Here is a 6675-nt window from a genome sequence, read left to right on the forward strand (position 1 = left end):
ACATAAATCTTAGGTGTCACTCAGGACCCAGAGGCTTCACAGGTAATAAAGGCTGTGCAGATCATAGGGACACCATGAGTCATAGTGTTTCCTGAGATCATAGAAACTATACAGGTCATTTAGGCTAATGAGCCCATAAAGACAACACAGGTTTTAGTGGCTGTGTACACCATACAGGCTATGCATGTCATGAGTCATACACATGTCCTGGATACTACACAGGATGTAGATGCTACATTGGCCATAGAGTTTGTGCAGATGTTAGATGCTTCTAAGTAATAGAGGTTATATTGTCTGCAGATTGACTCAGTTCAAGCTATATGATCAGCTTATTTAAGAGAAAAATAAAGGTTTTTCAGGTGATAAATTATACACAAGTTATATGAATTATTCAGGACATGTAGGCTACATAATTTATAAATGATACAAATGTAATAGAGAATTCATAAGTCACAGATATTATATAGGACATAGAAGTTACTAAGACCACAGAGAATAAACTAGTAATTAAGGAAATCCAGGCCATAAAAAAGATGCAGGTCATAGAGGCTACACAGGTCAGAGAGGTTGTGCTACTGAGAGAGACTACTCAGTTCCAAGATACTACTCAGGTAGAGTGTAAGCAGACAATAGAGATTATTTAGGTCATATGTACACACAGGTCTTAAGGGCTAATCAGGTCATAGAGGTTTCATAGGTCATGGAGGATACTTAGGTAAAAGAGGTTATGCCGGTAATAAAGGATACTCAAGCCATAGAGGACATGTAGGTCATAAGGGCTACTCAGGACCTAGAATCTTTTTAGGTCACAAAGGCTGCAGGGATCATAGAGGGTTTACTGGTCAAAGAGGCTACTTAGGTCATAAAGGTTGTGCCAACCATAATAGCTGCTCAGATCAAAGAGGATATGTGGATCATAGAGGCTACAAGAACATAGAGGCTATGCAGGTCAGAGGGGCTACAAAAAATCATATGGATAAAAAGGTGATTTATGCTACTAAGGTCATTATCCTACATTTAGGTTTCTCAGGCCATCATGACTACACAGGTCATTGAGTGTACACTGGTTAAAAGCTACTATGTCACAAAACTTACACAGGTCATAGATGCTACTTAGCTGATAGAAGAGAGGCAGGTTACAGTGGCTACACAGTTTACAGAACCAACTCTGGTCTTGAGGGTTACACAGTCCAAAGATGGTACTCAAACTACATAGGCTACTCAAGGGCATAGAATTCACTTTGTCCACAGAGATATGAGAAGTCACAGAGGATATGAAGTTTATGAAGGCTACTATAGTTATATAGCATGCTCAAGGTTATTCAAGTCAAAGAGGCTACTTAGGTACTTGAGGCTAATCAGGTCATAGAAATTATGCAGTTAGTAGAGACTCTGTAGGCCATGGAGAATACTCAGGCCATAAAGGCTACATAGTTCACAGAGTCTATGCAGTTCATGGTGGCTATACAGGCCATAGACTTCAAAGGTCACAGTGGATACTGTTTTTCTAGAGAATACTAATGTCAAATAGGCTACACAGGCTATAAGAAATACACAGGTCATAGGGACTGTACAGGCAATAGTATTTATTGATTCCATAGGTTGCACTATTTATAGAGTCTACTCAGATCACAGAAGGAACATGGGCAATAGAAGTGATACTATTCAAGTGAAGCTACACAGACCATAAAATTCTTCATAGTCAAAAAGAATATATAAGCCAAAGATGATACAGAGGCCATATAATCTACTAATCCCATAGAGCTACAGAGGACATGCAGGCTTTTTTTTTTTTTTTTTTTGGGTGCTGGGGATCGAACCCAGGGCCTTGTGCTTGCAAGGCAAGCACTCTACCAACTGAGCTATCTCCCCAGCCCCCATGCAGGCTTTTTTGACACAGAGTTTTTATAGTTAATAGAGGGTAGTCAGTAATAGAGGCTAAGGTTATATAGGCCAATAAGGTCATATAGGCCCATAAAGTCATAGAGATTTGCAGGTCATTTAGGCTACTCAATAAATGTTTCATAGGTCATAAAGGGTACACTCTTCATAGAGGGTACTCAAGCACATAGACCCTGTGGATCACAGACACTACTGAGGTCATAGAATACACTAAGGTCATTTAGTCTACTAAGGCCATAGAAGTTAAGAAGTAATTTGGACTACTCAGTCCATTCAGGGTACAGAGGACATAGCACCTTCCATGGACATAATAGGTGACACATGATATAAAGTCTATGTGGGTCTTAGAGAGTACTAAGGTCATAGGGGCCACATAGTTCCCAGAGAATACTCAGGGCATAAAATCTTCAAAATTCATAGTGGATACTGAAGTAATTGAACTTTTTAGACCATAAAGACTATGAGATTCATAGATGCTGTGCAGGTCACAGAGGCTAGTAAGGCCATAGATTAAAAGCAGAATATATGGATTATTCATGTCCTACAGGTTCCTCAGGCATAGATGCTATGAAAGTCACAATGACTACACAGATCATAGAGGCTATGCAGGTCATTGCAGATAGGCAGTTAATGTATGTTACAAAGATCATAAAGGCTACACTGGTCATAGAGGCTAAGGTCATATAGGCCAATATGACTAAGTAGTTCATAGAGGTCAAGGTCATGTAGGCTATTCATGGCATAGAAGCTATGGCCCTAGCTCTAAGGCCATAGAGACCACACACAACAAAGAGGCTAAACAGGACATAAATGTACATATAACCTAGACATTGCACAGGTTGTAACGTCTAGGTAAGTCATTTAAGACACATAGTTTATAAATGTTACACAGGTTATAGAGGTTACTTTGTCCCTTGTGGAATTGGAGGTCTTGGAGAATATGTAGGCAATAAGGACTTTGCTGAACTTGTGCCATAGAAACACCAGGAGTCACAGATACTATGGCAGTCATAGAAGCTATTCCATCCAAAGGTGATATAGGTAATGATAGCTGCCCAGGGCATAAAGGCTGTGTGGGTCATGGAAGAAATACAGGTCTTAGATGTTGTACTGGTCATAGATGCTACACAATCCATACAAGTTTTAGAGGCATGAGATAATAGTGTTTATACTGGTCATAGAGGCTACTCACACATAGAAAATACACAGGCATAAGATTCTTCTCAGTCCATAGATGCTACATAATTCATAGGAGCCATTCATGCCAGATAAACTACTTAAGTCATAGAATATATGAAAATCATGGAAGATATTCAGTTCATACATGTTATGCAGAAAATAGAGGCTACTAACATTAGACAGACTTTTTCAGAAATAGAAGTTGTGCAAGCCATATATGCTATGCTTGCCATAGAAGTTATGGCTACTCAGTTACAAAAGGTTATTCAGATCATGGGGCTACTCAGGCCACAGTGGCCTTCTAGGTCATAGAGGCTACTCAGGTCATACAAGCTACATAGGCCATACAGGGTTCTCAGGACATAGAAGCTACATAGGCCATAGAGACTTTAAAAAGTCTTAGAGAGTTTTTGCTGTTGGCAGAGCCTACTTAGTCTACTCAGGTCACACAGGCTACCCAGACATAAGTGCTATTCAAGTCATGAGATTTATACAGGTCATAAGGGCTACTCAGGTCATAGACCCTATAGAGGTCATGGAAAATAGTCTGGTCATAATAGTTATTTGGGTCATAGAATTTACACAGCTCATACAGGCTACACAGGTGTAAAAGTCAAGGAATGGAGCTAGCTTTCTATGGGCTAAGACCTCTGAAACTGTGAGCACTCAAGTAAACATTTTTTCTTCTACAATTGTGATGGCCAGATCATTTAGTCACAGTAGAAAAAAAAAACTGACTAGAACAGAGGGTACAAAAGGCATAGAAGCTACTGAGATCATAGAAGTTACACAGATAATAATAACTATACAGGTGTAGGGGCTAGTAAAGTCATTAAGGGTAACAAGCCCACACAGGTGAGGGAGATAATTTAGGTTACTCCAGTTATAAAGGCTAATCAGGACATACAGGTTACTCAGGTAACATATGATACAAAGGTAAAACAGGCTACACAGGGCATAGAGGCTACTAAGACCATAGTAAATTCAAAGACTGTAGTAGATAAAGAGGTCAGATAAGATACTGTGATCATTTAGACTACTCAGTGCATTAAGTTTATGCAGGTTATAGAGATTGCACAGATGATTGAGGCTATTCAGGACTTAGATACTATGCAGGTCATAAAAACTAAAGAGGCCATAAAGGTTATTCATTGCATTAAAGGTTTTGCACAAAATACAGGTAATTCAGGTCATAGAGGCAATTAATGCCATACAGCCTATGCAGAACTTCAGAGCTTCAGAGTTTATTTAGGTTTTTGAGTCCATAAAATATGGAGAAGTCATAGAGGTAATAAAAGAAGCAAAAGATATGCTGATAATGAAGATTTCAATTGTCAGGGGGTACTAAAAATGATTGGGGTTACTTAAGCCATAATGGCTACACAGGTCAATAGAGACTACTCAAACCATGGAGTTACTGGGCATAGTGTCTTTTTAGGTCATCTAGTAAACTGTGCCATAAAGCATATGGAGATGATAATGTGTATGAGATGTATAGAGGTTATATTAAACACAGAGGCCAGAAATGTCACAGAAGCTACTCAGGTCTTATAGTCTAGAAAGGACATAGAGCATACTCAGGATGTAGATCCTACACAGGTTACAAAGTCTACATGTTCATTGGAATTACTAAGGCCATTTAAACTAATAAGGCCATACAGGCTAGGCAGGAAACACAGGCTCCTTTGACTGTAAAGGCTAAATTGGTCATACAGACACTTTATTTTATTTATTTATTTATTTATTTTTGCAGTGCTGGGGGTCGAACCCAGGGCCTTGTGCTTGCAAGGCAAGCACACTACCGACTGAGCTATCTCCCCAGACCCATATAGACTCTTTAGATTATATAAGATGTACATTCCACAGACTACATAGTTCAGAGAGGCTAATTAGTCCATACTGGCAGTGAAAGTATTAGTGACTACTGAGGTTATAGGGACTACTGAAGTAATTTTAGGTTAGGAAGGTATTACATGCTTTGTAGGTCAGAGGAAATACTCAGGGGATAAAGCCTTCACAGGTCATATGAGCTACTAATATCATAGAGAATCAACAGATTGGAGAGGTAACTCAAGTCATTGAGTCTACCTGGGCCATAGAGACTCCACAAGCCTTACAAACTACTAAGGTTATTTAGGATACTTGAGCCACAGAAGTCACAGATCATAGAGACTACTAACACCATTTAAGCTACACAACACAGAGTGTCTATTCTGAACACAAAGTCTACATAGGTCATAGTGGCTACTGAGATCAGAGAATACAGAAGTCATTTAGGTTACTCAGATCATAAAGGTGAAAGAGGTCACAGTGGTTTCATAGCCATAAAGGCTAATCAGGTCATAGAGGCTATACAGATCTTTGAGGCTCTCCAGACTATAGAACCTATGCAGGTTTACTGGCATCAAAGTCATAGAGGTTATGCTGGACATAAGACCACTCAGTTCATACTGTCTACTCAATTCATGGAGGTAATTAAAAAAAAAAAAAAACAGAGAGAAAGTCATTTTAGGCCACAAGTGCTATGCAAGTACAAGTAATAGGGACTATTTGATCTTAGAAGCTACATGGGTCCTGGAGGATACTCAGAGCACAATGGTTCTGGAGCCATAAAGACCATGCCAGTTACAGAAACTGCAAAGTTCATAGAGGCTATTCATGCCTTAGATCCTATACAGGTGATTCAGGAAAAATATGACATACAGACTACACAGATCATAGATGCTACTCAGGTCATAGAGTGTATGCAAACAAGAGAAGTTACTCAGGTCATAGTCATATATACTACTAAGTTGATGGAGGTTATATAGGTCATAAAGTCTAGGCATATCATAGGGGCTATTAAGATCATTTAAGTTACTAAAGCCATACAGGTTTGGAAGATCATTTAGGCTACTCGAAATAAAAGCCTTGCCATTTTTACAGGTGATAAACAAAATGAATGTTGAGAGATTATGCAGTGTACCAAGGCTACTCAGGTCATGCAGAACATGAAGATAATAGTAGTTATTGAGGTCAGAGCAGACATTAAGTTAATTTAGGCTACTCAGGCCATTAATGCTATGGAGGTCACAGAAGATACTAAGGTAAGTTTGTGCATGATATAAAACAGACACAGGTTACAGTGGTTATGTAGCTTTAGATGCTTCTCAGGTCATAAGGGGTATGCAGGTCATAGAATCTACATAACTGATAGAGGTTTTTCAGGCCATAGACTATACTCAGGTTTAGAGTGCACAAAGTCAGTGGTTTCACAGGTCATCAAGGCTAAGCAGTTCACCTATTTCACTTATGTCCTAGGGGGTGTGTGGGCAGTGGAAGGTACTCAATCATTAGGCACTACAGAGGTAATAGGGGCTACTCAGATCTTAGAGACTAAGCAGGTTATTGATTACACTTAGGTCAAAACGAGTAATCAGTCATAGAGGTGATGCAAATGACAGAGGTTGCACAGGCCATGGAGGCTTCTCAGGCCACAGAGGTTACTCAGGTAATGGAGGCTACATAGGACGTTTAGGCTGCTCTTGTCATAAAGTCTACTCAGGTCATAATGGGGACCCAGGCAATAGAGACTCTTCAGGCCATAAATACTAA

Source organism: Sciurus carolinensis, unplaced genomic scaffold (genome assembly GCF_902686445.1).
Source record: "Sciurus carolinensis unplaced genomic scaffold, mSciCar1.2, whole genome shotgun sequence".
Taxonomy (NCBI): domain Eukaryota; kingdom Metazoa; phylum Chordata; class Mammalia; order Rodentia; family Sciuridae; genus Sciurus; species Sciurus carolinensis.